The sequence below is a fragment of the Bombina bombina genome, chromosome 1 (assembly GCF_027579735.1).
Source record: "Bombina bombina isolate aBomBom1 chromosome 1, aBomBom1.pri, whole genome shotgun sequence".
Classification (NCBI taxonomy): Eukaryota; Metazoa; Chordata; class Amphibia; order Anura; family Bombinatoridae; genus Bombina; species Bombina bombina.
This window is the reverse complement of record NC_069499.1, coordinates 173119059-173134610: the sequence shown is the minus strand read 5'-3', so window position 1 is coordinate 173134610 and position 15552 is coordinate 173119059. Positions and strand designations below refer to the sequence as shown.

Genomic DNA, 15552 nt, shown 5'->3' with positions numbered 1-15552 from the left:
GAGGGCAGACTTTCTCTCTTTGCTCAGGACTCCTGGGCATTAGAAATCGTAACCCAGGGGTATCTTCTAGATTTCAAGGATTCTCCTCCAAGGGGGAGATTCCATCTTTCTCAATTGTCTTTAAACCAGACAAAAAGAGAGGCGTTCTTATGCTGTGTAGAAGACCTATATACCATGGGAGTGATCTGCCCACTTCCGAAAACAGAACAGGGGCAGGGGTTTTACTCCAATCTGTTCGTGGTTCCCAAGAAAGAGTGAACCTTCAGACCAATTTTAGATCTCAAGATCCTAAACAAATTCCTCAGAGTCCCATCCTTCAAGATGGAGACCATTCTGACTATTTTACCAATGATCCAGGAGGGTCAATATATGACCACCGTGGACTTAAAGGATGCGTATCTACACATCCCAATACACAAAGATCATCAACAGTTCCTCAGGTTCGCCTCCCTTGACAAGCATTACCATTTTGTGGCTCTTCCCTTCGGGTTGGCCACAGCTCCCAGAATTTTCACAAAAGTGCTAGGGTCCCTTTTGACGGTTCTCAGGCCGCGGGGCATAGCAGTGGCGCCTTATCTGGACGATATCTTAATTCAGGCATCAACTTACCAACTAGTCAAATCTCACACGGACATTGTGTTGGCTTTTCTAGGATCTCACGGGTGGAAGGTGAACGTAAAAAAGAGTTCACTTATCCCTCTCACAAGAGTTCCATTCCTGGGAACTCTGATAGATTTCCATTCCTCGGCCGTCAGTGGCTCAGTGTATGGAGGTAATCGGACTAATGGTAGCGGCAATGGAAATTGTTCCGTTTGCTCGCTTGCATCTCAGACCACTGCAACGATGCATGCTCAATAAGTGGAATGGGGATTATGCAGATTTATCTCCTCAGATAAATCTGGATCAAGAGACCAGAGACTCTCTTCTTTGGTGGTTGTCACAGGATCATCTGTCCCAGGGAATGTGTTTCCGCAGGCCAGCATGGGTCATAGTGACGACGGACGCCAGCCTATTGGGCTGGGGTGCAGTCTGGAATTCCCTGGAAGCTCAGGGTGTGTGGACTCAGAAGGAGGCTCTCCTCCTGATAAATATTCTAGAACTGAGAGCGATATTCAATGCGCTTCAGGCATGGCCTCAGCTGGCTTTGGCCAGATTCATAAGATTCCAGTCAGACAATATCACGACTGTAGCATGTATCAATCATCGGGGGGAACAAAGAGTTCTCTAGCGATGATAGAGGTTTCCAAAATAATTTGATGGGCAGAGACTCACTCTTGCCAGTCATCTATCAGCAATCTATATCCCAGGAGTGGAGAACTGGGAAGCGGATTTTCTAAGTCGTCAGACTTTTCATCCGGGGGAGTGGGAACTCCATCCGGAGGTGTTTGCACAATTGATTCATCAATGGGGCACACCAGAATTGGATCTGATGGCATCTTGTCAGAATGCCAAACTTCCTTATTACGGGTCCAGATCAAGGGATCCTCAAGCAGTACTGATAGATGCTCCTGGCTTATGTGTTTCCACCTTTTCCTCTCCTTACTCGTTTGATTGCCAGAATCAAACAGGAGAGAGCGTCTGTGATTTTGATAGCACCTGCGTGGCCACGCAGGACTTGGTATGCAGACCTGGTGGACATGTCTGCATTTGTAAGGCTGCGACTTGGTCTTCGCTTCATACCTTTTCCAAATTTTACAAATTTGATACTTTTGCTTCTTCGGAGGCTATTTTTGGGAGAAAAGTTCTTCAAGCAGTGGTGCCTTCTGTTTAGCCATCTGTCTTGTCCCTCCCGTTCATCCGTGTCCTGTAGCTTTGGTATTGTATCCCACAAGTAAAGGATGAATCCACGGCCCGCCCTGTCATTTTAAGACAGATTATATTTTTTTATTTTAAACTTCAGTCACCTCTGCACCTTTTGGTTTCTCCTTTTTCTTCCTGTACCTTCGGTCGAATGACTGGGGGGGTGGAGCTAATGGAGGAGTTATATACACAGCTCTACTGTGGTGCTCTTTGCCACTTCCTGTTAGCAGGAGGATAATATCCCACAAGTAAAGGATGAATCCGTGGACTCGTCGTACCATAGAAGAAATTAATTTATCAGGTAAGCATAAATTTACTTTTTACATTCATATGTTCTTCACATAGAATTTTAAAAAAAAATATATTTCTATATATATGTGATAATGTTTATGTAAAATAGATATCTATACCCATATATCCATAGGAATAGATATATAGGTATATACAGATATATAGAGAAATGTATATTTACAATAAAAATACATTTTCTGTATGTGAAGAACAAAGGTGCAACTGATAAGTGTTTAGTTTTTTCTTCTGCACTCCTTTGTAATACGTGCACTACCCGATGAGTGCAAAACATTTACTTTTAGCAAAGTTTACGCTCCAGCGAAAGCGCTAAATAGTGCGTCACTTGTAATCTGGCCCTATATTATTTGCCTCCAGGACTGTACAAAATGTAATTTTATAATTGTAGTTTCTTAATTAGAAGACATTGTTTATCAGCCTATATATATTTTAATGCCCCACACTGCAGTTCTTTTACAAAGCAGTTGAGGCAATTGTTAAAGGATATCCTCTTAATAACTGCTCTTGCTTACTAGGTTACAATAAGAAGACAAGCAATTATATTTACTGACAGAGCAATAGGCATTGTGGCATTTTACTGCTTCTTTTACTGTGTATCTGATCAGATGAAGTTTAATATAAAAGAGCCTAATGACTCATTAAGGAATACGAAAGTTAATGACTAATGCCAAACAACGATGCTTTGATTTGATTCAAAATAGTTATGTTTATTGTGTGTGAGTCAGAACATCTTTTATTTATTAAAGTGATATTTTTATCCTGATCTAGAGAATTTACTTACTGTGTCTAGACTGCACGCTTGTTGCTAAATGAGTCAAAGTACTGCAATGAATTTGCTACAAACATTTTTATTTGTATAAAAAATAATGTGTGTATACATGTATATACATGTGTTGATATGTTTTTATATGTGTATATATGTGTGTGCACATACATATTTCCACATATAAAGACATAAATATACCTTGCCATATACTGTGTATCCCTTTTTAACCCTTTTAAAAACTTTTTTTTCAATATTAGAATATTTTTTTCTTTTTTCCAAACAAGCTTTATTGATAGTAAAATAGTATAAGACAATACACATATTCTGAAAACAATAAGGTTTCTAGCATACTATAAAATAGTAAGATTATACATAAACTATGCCATTGGGATTTAGAGTGCGAGTTGCCTGACAGTATTGAAAAAGAGTTAAATTGAATTGCAGGTGGATCGCTTAGCCCTATGTGGTAATTCTAGTGAGGGATGCGGGCAATACTCATTTATCTGGCAGAGTGGGTGATAAGTGTGGGACTGAAGATTGAGAAGTAAAAAAATTAATTCCTCTGCCATGTTGAAGATAACACATTCCATTATAAATTGGCTATGCACTCATTTCAAATTAATATAAGCCTGTTCTATGCTATAAGTCTTGTATTAGGCTATGCATGCGATCCGAGGCACACATAGAACAGAAGATACATGACCAACAATGAGTGTAAATATACAATATACATATCATTATGCCACATAGGCAAGAAAAGAAAAGTACTGCAATGACGCAATAGTACAGTGTCGTTTAGAGTACATAGATGCAGCACAAAATAGGTGTCCCATGAAACCAAACCTATATAAAAACTAGATCTGGATAGCTACTTGTACCAGAGCAGATATTAAGCTATATTATATTGATGTATGACTAACATGCCAAAACAATCATAATCATAGTTATGTTAAGTTGTTTGAATATGTGAAGGGGAAAATATGATATGTGACTTAGCTTCAAATTTTACTGTGTTCTTGTCCAAGCCTAGTAATGGACCTGGACAGTGCAGATAATCTTTCGCTTCTAATTAAATAGTTTTTACATTAACTAAATGGCAACATCTAATGACATTTTGTTAGAAGTGTGGGAAGTTTATATGATGCCTAATATGCGACAGTAAAGCATACTGCCAGCTTTAATATACTCTTCACCTCTCCACCAACTCTTACGGCTAGATTTAGAGTTCTGCGGCCAAAGGGGTGCGTTAGCTACGTGTGCTTTTTTCCCCCCGCACCTTTTAAATACCGCTGGTATTTAGAGTTCACAGAAGGGCTGCGTTAGGCTCCAAAAACGGAGCGTAGAGCATATTTACCGCCACTGCAACTCTCAATACCAGCGGTGCTTACGGACACGGCCAGCTTCAAAAACGTGCTCGTGCACGATTCCCCCATAGGAAACAATGGGGTCGTTTGAGCTGAAAAAAAACCCTAACACCTGCAAAAAAGCAGCGTTCAGCTCCTAACGCAGCCCCATTGTTTCCTATGGGGAAACACTTCCTAAGTCTGCACCTAACACCCTAACATGTACCCCGAGTCTAAACACCCCTAACCTTACACTTATTAACCCCTAATCTGCCGCCCCTGCTATCACTGACCCCTGCATATTATTATTAACCCCTAATCTGCCGCTCCGTACACCTCCGCAACCTACGTTATCCCTATGAACCCCTAATCTGCTGCCCCTAACCCCCGCCGACCCCTATATTATATTTATTACCCCCTAATCTGCCCCCCCCCCCAATGTCGCTGCTACCTACCTACAATTATTAACCCCTAATCTGCCGACCGGACCTCACCGCTACTCTAATAAATGTATTAAACCCTAAAGCTAAGTCTAACCCTAACACCCCCCTAAGTTAAATATAATTTTTATCTAACGAAATAAAATAAATCTTATTCCGTCATATGTCCTTAAGAGGTTAAATAAATTAATCCTATTTAAAGCTAAATACTTACCTGTAAAATAAACCCTAATATAGCTACAATATAAATACTAATTATATTGTAGCTATTTTAGGATTAATATTTATTTTACAGGCAACTTTGTATTTATTTTAACCAGGTACAATAGCTATTAAATAGTTAATAACTATTTAATAGCTATCTGGTTAAAATAATTACAAAAGTACCTGTAAAATAAATCCTAACCTAAATTACAATTAAACCTAACACTACACTATCAATAAATAAATTAAATACAAATACCTACAAATAAATACAAATAAATACACTAACTAAAGTACAAAAAGTAAAAAAAGAACTAAGTTACAAAAAATAAAAAAAGAACTGTTACAAAAAATAAAAAAATAATTTACAAACATTATAAAAATATTACAACAATTTTAAGCTAATTACACCTACTCTAAGCCCCCTAATAAAATATACATACCCCTAATCTAACCCAAACCCCCCTTAAATAAACCTAACACTAAGCCCCTGTAGATCTTCCTACCTTGTCTTCACCACGCCGGGTATCACCGATCCGTCCAGAAGAGGGTCCGAATTCTTCCTGAAGTCTTCTATCAAGCGGCATCTTCAATCTTCATTCGTCGGGAGTTCGTCGTGGAGGAAGGATGTTCCGCGTCGGCGGGATGAAGATGGAGCCGGAAGATTGAAGATAGAAGACTTCAGCCGGATGATGGACCTCTTCACCCCCGCTTGGATGAAGACTTCAGCCGGATGATGGACCTCTTCAGCCCCCGCTTGGATGAAGACATCGCCCGGATAGGAGGAAGACTTCGCACCCTCATCTGGACGGATCGGTGATACCGGGCGTGGTGAAGACAAGGTAGGAAGATCTTCAGGGGCTTAGTGTTAGGTTTATTTAAGGGGGTTTTGGGTTAGATTAGGGGTATGTGGGTGGTGGGTTGTAATGTTGGGGGGGGTATTGTATGTTTTTTTTTACAGGCAAAAGAGCAGAATACTTTGGGGCATGCCCCGCAAAAGGCCCTTTTAAGGGCTGGTAAGGTAAAAGAGCTTTTCAATTTTTATTTTAGAATAGGGTAGGGCATTTTTTTATTTTGGGGGGCTTTGTTATTTTATTAGGGGGCTTAGAGTAGGTGTAATTGGCTTAAAATTGTTGTAATATTTTTATAATGTTTGTAAATTATGTTTTATTTTTTGTAACTTAGTTTTTTTTTATTTTTTTTACTTAAGTTAGTGTATTTATTTGTAGGTATTTGTATTTAATTTATTTATTGATAGTGTAGAGTTAGGTTTAATTGTAGATAATTGTAGGTAGTTTATTTAATTAATTTATTGATAGTGTAGTGTTAGGCTTAATTGTAACTTAGGTTAGGATTTATTTTACAGGTACTTTTGTAATTATTTTAACTAGGTAGCTATTAAATAGTTATTAACTATTTAATAGCTATTGTACCTGGTTAAAATAAATACAAATTTGCCTGTAAAATAAATATTAATCCTAAAATAGCTACAATATAATTATTATTTATATTGTAGCTATATTAGGGGTTATTTTACAGGTAAGTATTTAGCTTTAAATAGGATTAATTTATTTAATAAGATTTATTTTATTTCGTTAGATAAAAATTATATTTAACTAAGGGGGGTGTTAGGGTTAGACTTAGCTTTAGGGGTTAATACATTTATTAGAGTAGCGGTGAGGTCCGGTCGGCAGATTAGGGGTTAATAATTGTAGGTAGGTAGCGGCGACGTTGGGGGGGGGCAGATTAGGGGTTAATAAATATTATGTAGGTGTCGGCGGTGTTAGGGGCAGCAGATTAGGGGTACATAGGGATAATGTAGGTTGCGGCGGTGTGCGGTCGGCAGATTAGGGGTTAAAAAAATTTAATAGAGTGGCGGCGATGTGGGGGGGGCCTCGGTTTAGGGGTACATAGGTAGTTTATGGGTGTTAGTGTACTTTAGAGCACAGTAGTTAAGATCTTTATGAACCGGCGTTAGCCCAGAAAGCTCTTAACTCCTGGCTTTTCTCTGCGGCTGGAGTCTTGTCGTTAGATTTCTAACTCTCACTTCAACCAAGACTCTAAATACCGGCGTTAGAAAGATCCCATTGAAAAGATAGGATACGCAAATGGCGTAGGGGGATCTGCGGTATGGAAAAGTCGCGGCTGGAAAGTGAGCGTTAGACCCTTTCCTGACTGACTCTAAATACCAGAGGGCGGCCAAAACCAGCGTTAGGACCCCCTAACGCTGGTTTTGACGGCTAATGCAGAACTCTAAATCTAGGCGTTAGTTATCCTATAGCAACTATATTGGTCATAACGGTTCTTGCATGTAAGGCTGTTTCAGGTAGCATATAAATCATCTCTGCTGGTATGGTTTAAATGAGTTAATGATGAGACAAATGAATATCCCTTTTCACTGTCTAGCATTAATCTTAATGAACATTATAGAAAACAAATCAAAAACAAATGAACAAAAAGAACAATAAACCCTAAACTTATCTTGTTGATAAGAGTCATTAACGCTTCTAGCTGTGTTGCTTGAGCGAGCTATTAATTATAAATATGGTGAAGGGAAATAAACAAACATAGTAAAGAAACATAGCATGATAATGAGATGCAAAATTAAGTCTGACTGCACTCAGAAAAACCTCCCCACATGCCTCCAAACAGTGTATCCAGATATGTTTCCATAAATCTACATCTCAGCCGATTCCTATGGCGCAGTGGGGTTTTAGTGCTCTCTCCCTGAAAGCTATCTGCCAAGTCCCTTGATGTAGACGGTTGCCGGGAAAAAACAGAGTCTTAGGCAAGAATATCTGTGCATTAACCAACCCGTCAGATCCAGGTTTGCTGGTTGTTTGTACAGGCAGGCTTTTAGCTCTATATGTATGGTGCTCATATCGGTTGTCATGTGCAGTAACGGGCGTGTCGGGAGCATCAGTAGACTCATGATCTGGAGCAAGCTAACAATACACCAGTTGCACAGAGGAGAAGGGTGGGGCTGTATCCAATTTTTGCAGATCCCCATCACTCAACCCGAGACGCCATCCTCCATGATTGGCCACATTTTTCCATGGTGATCCCTTTATATAGTCTATAGCTGACATTTGTGTAGTGGACACGGGAAATGGCCCTGCTGTTTTAAAGGGCTCATTGGCATCATCAACTCCTTGGCCTTCCTCCTCTTGTCCCTGGGGTCTCCATATTGTGACCGCTTTAGCAGCCTCGCGGTGTGATATTTCTGGCAGTTGGTGAAGCTCAGGAAATAAAGATATCGACTCAAGAGCCGGCGTCTCAGTCAGCAGACGCTGCATAGTTATTTCCAGTCTAGTGAGCGCTGGGAGCAGTATAATTTTTAGGGCAGAAAGGATATCCTGCATCTGGCTATCTTCCGTTATTATAACGTTGGTCCAATCCAGTGAAGGCTGGAGAGTTGAAAGTATCTGCATAGCCACGTTGCACTCCATTTCCCTGAAGCAGCGGTCCTGCAATTAATATGTACAAAGTCCCTTGGGGGTTCTATTTTAGTCAGTTGACTTCCGTGGAAGAAAAGAATGAAATATTTCTATCTGCTTGAAGTTCCCGGACAGCTTCCCTGTCAAGGGAGATGCAGATGGCATAGAATGATGGCAATATAGTTTAGATTAGAAGAAGAGTTCTTCAGAGCAACAGAAGCTCGCAGCCATCTTCTAGAGCCGCCCACCAGAAGTCTTTTTTTTAATTTTTTTAAACAAATTAACAAAATAGATGAACATAGTAACATCATATTGTATCTGAGGTAACCATATCTTTGGTTTAACATATAGGTTGTTAGTTTAAAGAAATAAGCAATATTTAAATAACTTTCCGCTAGATTTGGAGTTTTGTCGGTAACGACCCGAAAAACTAACGCCGGCTTTTTTCTGGCCGCACCATAAAAATAACTCTGGTATTGAGAGTCCACATAAAGGCTGCGTTAGGCTCCAAAAAAGGAGCGTAGAGCATTTTTAACGCAGCTTCAACTCTCAATACCAGAGTTGCTTACACAAGCGGCCAGCCTCAAAAACGTGCTTGTGCACGATTCCCCCATAGGAAACAATGGGGCTGTTTGAGCTGAAAAAAAACCTAACAGCTGCAAAAAAGCCGCATTCAGCTCTTAACGCAGCCCCATTGTTTGCTATGGGGAAACACTTCCTATGTCTGCACCTAACACCCTTACATGTACCCCGAGTCTAAACACCCCTAACCTTACACTTATTAACCCCTAATCTGCCGCCCCCGCTATCGCTGACACCTGCATTTTATTTTTAACCCCTAATCTGCCGCTCCGTAAACCGCCGCTACTTACATTATCCCTATGTACCCCTAATCTGCTGCCCCTAACACCGCCGACCCCTATATTATATTTATTAACCCCTAATCTGCCCCCCTCAACGTCGCCTCCATCTGCCTACATTTATTAACCCCTAATCTGCCGACCGCAAAGCGCCGCCACCTACGTTATCCTTATGTACCCCTAATCTGCTGCCCCTAACACCGCCGACCCCTATATTATATTTATTAACCCCTAATCTGCCCCCCTCAACGTCGCCTCCACCTGCCTACACTTATTAACCCCTAATCTGCCGAGCGGACCTGAGCGCTACTATAATAAAGTTATTAACCCCTAATCCGCCTCACTAACCCTATAATAAATAGTATTAACCCCTAATCTGCCCTCCCTAACATCGCCGACACCTAACTTCAATTATTAACCCCTAATCTGCCGACTGGAGCTCACCGCTACTCTAATAAATGTATTAACCCCTAAAGCTAAGTCTAACCCTAACACTAACACCCCCCTAAGTTAAATATAATTTAAATCTAACGAAATTAATTAACTCTTATTAAATAAATTATTCCTATTTAAAGCTAAATACTTACCTGTAAAATAAATCTTAATATAGCTACAATATAATTTATAATTATATTATAGCTATTTTAGGATTAATATTTATTTTACAGGTAACTTTGTATTTATTTTAACCAGGTACAATAGCTATTAAATAGTTAAGAACTATTTAATAGCTAAAATAGTTAAAATAATTACAAATTTACCTGTAAAAGAAATCCTAACCTAAGTTACAATTAAACCTAACACTAGACTATCAATAAATTAATTAAATAAACTACCTACAATTACCTACAATTAACCTAACACTACACTATCAATAAATTAATTAAATACAATTGCTACAAATAAATACAATTAAATAAACTAGCTAAAGTACAAAAAATAAAAAAGAACTAAGTTACAAAAAATAAAAAAATATTTACAAACATAAGAAAAATATTATAACAATTTTAAACTAATTACACCTACTCTAAGCCCCCTAATAAAATAACAAAGCCCCCCAAAATAAAAAAATGCCCTACCCTATTCTAAATTACTAAAGTTCAAAGCTCTTTTACCTTACCAGCCCTGAACAGGGCCCTTTGTGGGGCATGCCCCAAGAAATACAGCTCTTTTGCCTGTAAAAAAAACCCATACAATACCCCCCCCAACATTACAACCCACCACCCACATACCCCTAATCTAACCCAAACCCCCCTTAAATAAATCTAACACTAAGTCCCTGAAGATCATCCTACCTTGTCTTCACCTCACCGGGTATCACACCGATCCGTCCAGAAGAGCTCCTCCGATGTCCTGATCCAAGCCCAAGCGGGGGGCTGAAGAGGTCCATGATCCGGCTGAAGTCTTCATCCAAGCGGGGCAGAAGAGGTCTTCCATCAGCCAATCAGAATATTCCTACCTTAATTACGATTGGCTGATAGAATCCTATCAGCCAATCGGAATTCGAGGGACGCCATCTTGGATGACATCATTTAAAGGAACCGTCATTCGTCGTTCAGTCGTCGGCCAGGATGGATGTTCCGCGGTGGAGGTCTTCAGGATGCTGCCGCTTCGCTCCGGATGGATGCCGCTTGGATGAAGACTTCAATCGGATGGAAGACCTTCTGCCCCGCTTGGATGAAGACTTCAGCCGGATCATGGACCTCTTCAGCCCCCCGCTTGGGCTTGGATCAGGACATCGGAGGAGCTCTTCTGGACGGATCGGTGTGATACCCGGTGAGGTGAAGACAAGGTAGGATGATCTTTAGGGGCTTAGTGTTAGGTTTATTTAAGGGGGGTTTGGGTTAGATTAGGGGTATGTGGGCGGTGGGTTGTAATGTTGGGGGGCTTGGGTATTGTATGTTTTTTTTTTACAGGCAAAAGAGCTGTATTTCTTGGGGCATGCCCCGCAAAGGGCCCTGTTCAGGGCTGGTAAGGTAAAAGAGCTTTGAACTTTAGTAATTTAGAATAGGGTAGGGCATTTTTTTATTTTGGGGGGCTTTGTTATTTTATTAGGGGGCTTAGAGTAGGTGTAATTAGTTTAAAATTGTTGTAATATTTTTCTTATGTTTGTAAATATTTTTTTATTTTTTGTAACTTAGTTCTTTTTTATTTTTTGTACTTTAGCTAGTTTATTTAATTGTATTTATTTGTAGCAATTGTATTTAATTAATTTATTGATAGTGTAGTGTTAGGTTAATTGTAGGTAATTGTAGGTAGTTTATTTAATTAATTTATTGATAGTCTAGTGTTAGGTTTAATTGTAACTTAGGTTAGGATTTATTTTACAGGTAAATTTGTAATTATTTTAACTATTTTAGCTATTAAATAGTTCTTAACTATTTAATAGCTATTGTACGTGGTTAAAATAAATACAAAGTTACCTGTAAAATAAATATTAATCCTAAAATAGCTATAATATAATTATAATTTATATTGTAGCTATATTAGGATTTATTTTACAGGTAAGTATTTAGCTTTAAATAGGAATAATTTATTTAATAAGAGTTAATTAATTTAGTTAGATTTAAATTATATTTAACTTAGGGGGGTGTTAGTGTTAGGGTTAGACTTAGCTTTAGGGGTTAATACATTTATTAGAATAGCGGTGAGCTCCGGTCGGCAGATTAGGGGTTAATAATTGAAGTTAGGTGTCGGCGATGTTAGGGAGGGCAGATTAGGGGTTAATACTATTTATTATAGGGTTAGTGAGGCGGATTAGGGGTTAATAACTTTATTATAGTAGCGCTCAGGTCCGCTCGGCAGATTAGGGGTTAATAAGTGTAGGCAGGTGGAGGCGACGTTGAGGGGGGCAGATTAGGGGTTAATAAATATAATATAGGGGTCGGCGGTGTTAGGGGCAGCAGATTAGGGGTACATAAGGATAACGTAGGTGGCGGCGCTTTGCGGTCGGCAGATTAGGGGTTAATAAGTGTAGGTAGGTGGAGGCGACGTTGTGGGGGGCAGGTTAGGGGTTAATAAATATAATATAGGGGTCGGCGGTGTTAGGGGCAGCAGATTAGGGGTACATAAGGATAACGTAGGTGGCGGTCGGCAGATTAGGGGTTAAAAAAATGTATTCGAGTGTCGGCGATGTGGGGGGACCTCGGTTTAGGGGTACATAGGTAGTTTATGGGTGTTAGTGTACTTTTGAGTACAGTAGTTAAGAGCTTTATGAACCGGCGTTAGCCCAGAAAGCTCTTAACTACTGACTTTTTTCCTGCGGCTGGAGTTTTGTCGTTAGATGTCTAACGCTCACTTCAGAAACGACTCTAAATACCGGAGTTAGAAAGATCCCATTGAAAAGATAGGATACGCAATTTACGTAAGGGGATCTGCGGTATGGAAAAGTCGCGGCTGAAAAGTGAGCGTTAGACCCTATTTTGAGTGACTCCAAATACCGGCGGTAGCCTAAAACCAGCGTTAGGAGCCTCTAACGCTGGTTTTCACGGCTACCGCCAAACTCCAAATCTGGGTCTTTGTGAGTTACATTCGCAATGAGTTATGCAACTGAAGTAGGGTGTGTGTTTGTGGAGTGGGTATATTCATCCCAATAGAAAGCCATAGCACTATAAAAATCTAGCCTGTTAGTTTTTTGGTAGTGGTATTTCTCCAGAGACAGAAGAGAAGTTACATTCTGTCTCCAACTTTTTATTGTAGGTATCAGCTGTTTATTCCAGAGCCTTGGAATCAATTGCTTAGCGCCACTGATCATTATGTATAATAGTGTTGATCTATACTTGCATTTAATTTATTTGTGTACTTCCTGCCAGTAAGGCTGGAGGGTAGGACAGTCCCACCAAATGTGGAACAAGGTACCAATCTGATTGCAGGCTCTCCAGCATGAAGGGTCTGATTGCTTGTAAATTTTATCTAATCTACTTGGATTGAGATACCATCGTCCTAGTATTTTCATGTTAGTCTCTGTTATGCTCATTGATGAAGGTGATTTACCCATTTGTTTAAAGATTGTGTTCCAAGTCTCAAGCAGGATATTAAAGCCTAATTCTGTTTCCCATGTTTTGGTATATGAGGGAAGTTTTCTGGAGTGGATGTCTAGTAATATTTTATATATTGCTGAAAGTGTTCCTTTCATGTGGTTGGTGGACCAGCATAAAATTTCAAAGGGATACAGACCTCTGACCAGGTCATGCTTATCCCTATTTTGTGTGATAAAGTGGGACAGTTGCAAGTATTCAAACCATCTTTTAAAGAAAGGGATGTTTCTGTCTGCTTAGGCTGCTTTTGTTAATAATGTCCCATTTTCCAACACAGAATGACATGGCAAATATGTAGATATGCTGTGTGCCCTGTCCATCATCAAGTTTTGATGCGTGGGAAGCTCTAAATTATGTAACAAGGGTGTAAGTGGTGAAGGAATTGTTGAGATTCCTCTCTGTGTTCCTGCTAGGGTGTCCCATGTAGCCAAAGTGTCCTGAGTTAATGTAGGAGTTTGAGATGGGATATTCCTAAATTGCCTGTGCGTCCAGCAGATGCCCCCCAGGCTTTTTGTGTTGGCTAGATTGTGTTCTAGTTTTACCCATTCCTTACTTTGTGTATTCTTGCACCAATCTACAATTCTAGTTAGTTGTGCCGCTTGTTTATAAAAGCAAGGTTGGGGATTCTGAGCCCTCCTTTGTCACGACTTCTATATAACGTGGGTTTAGCTATTCTAGGTTTTTTAATATTAGAATAATATGTTTAGGATGTGTTTTTTTAATTTATTTTAACTCTTACACTTTACTGCAGGTCTTTCGCTACATTGCAACCTGTAACTTGCAACTTGTAATTGGTCCCGGTACCCATTGAAAGTATAGGTTTTATTAGAGGTATATCCGCTGTGCTAACCCGCCTCTGGTAAATGGGATTTACAATGGACTTGTACAGTCATATCAAGTTGCACACTAATGTTAGCGTGATCCAGCATTATTGCTTATCGTGTTATTAGCGTGCATCCTTTAATCTGGTCCTTGATGGGCCTTCTAGAACTTATCTGCCATCAAAATATATGTTCCTATGTATTTCTTTGATAGTTTGATGTATAAAAAATGGTGCAGTAGAACAGCCAATATCCTATAATATAAAAGGCGTTATGTTTGTCCGAAGCTGTCATGCGCAGTAGAGACTGTGCGAGGAAAAACATACCTGGCCATTAGGATCAGACAGAAGAGAGGGTGGGTGGAAGCGTTAGTGACGGGGGGGTGGTCAGGCGGGAGCAACGTTATGGGGACATGGCTGGGTGGGAGTGGGTGTGGCAGTGAGAGAGAGTGCAAGAGAGGGGAGAGCGAAAGCAAAAGAGGGGGGAGAGAGAGAGCAAAAGAGAGGGGAAAGAGGGGAGAGAGTGCAAAAGAGGGGGGAGAGAGAGCAAAAGAGGCAGGGAGAGAGAGCAAAAGAGGGGGGAGAGAAAGCAAAAGATAGGGAAAGAGAGAGCAAAAGAGAGGGGAATAGAGAGCACAAGAGTGAGGGGGGAGAGAGAGCATAAGAGAGGGGGTGAGAGAGAGCAAAAGAGGGAGGAGGGACCGCAAAAGAGAGGGGGGGGAGAGAGAGCAAAAGAGAGGGGAGAGAGAGCAAAAGAGAGGGGGGAGAGAGCAAAAGAGAGGGGGGAGAGAGAGCAAAAGAGAAGGGGAGAGAGAGTAAAAGAGAGGGGGGTGAGAGAGCGCAAAAGAGGGGAGAGAGAGAGCAAAAGAGAGGAGAGAGAGAGCAAAAGAGAAAGGGGGAGAGAGCACAAAAGAGAGGAGGGAGAGAGAGCGCAAAAGAGAGGGGGGAGAGAGAGCAAAAGAGAGTGAGGGAGAGAGAGAGAGCAAAATAGAGGGGGGAGAGAGAGAGCAAAAGAGTGGAGGGAGAGAGAGCAAAAGAGAGGGGGAGAGAGAGAGCGAAAGAGAGGGGGGAGAGAGTAAACGAGAGGGGGAGAGAGAGCAAAAGCGAGAGAGAGCAAAAGAGAGGGGGGAGAGAGAGCAAAAGAGAGGGGGGGAGAGAGAGCAAAAGAGAGGGGGGAGAGAGAGCAAAAGAAAAGGGGAGAGAGAGCGAGCAAAAGAGGGGGGGAGAGATAGAGCAAAAGAGAGGGGGGAGAGAGACAGAGCAAAAGAGAGGTGGGAGAGAGACAGAGCAAAAGAGAGGGGGGAGAGAGGGCCTAAAAGAGAGGGGAGAAAGAGATAGTAAAAGAGAGGGGGAGAGAGACAGAGCAAAAGAGAGGGGGGAGAGAGGGCCTAAAAGAGAGGGGAGAAAGAGATAGTAAAAGAGAGGGGGGAGAGAGAAAGATAGCAAGAGAGGAGAGAGAGAAGGAGAAAAAGAGAGGGGGAGAGAGAGAGAGCAAGAGAGGGGAAAGAGGGAGCAAAAGAGAGGGCCTAAAAGAGA

At 40.7% G+C, this 15552-nt stretch overlaps 1 protein-coding gene across 1 annotated transcript in view; it reads left to right on the top strand.

Moving 5' to 3' along the window:
* Positions 1-15552, top strand: part of TTC6 (tetratricopeptide repeat domain 6) — a 430156-nt gene that overhangs the window by 361927 nt on the left and 52677 nt on the right. The gene's annotated exons all lie outside the window — the stretch shown is intronic.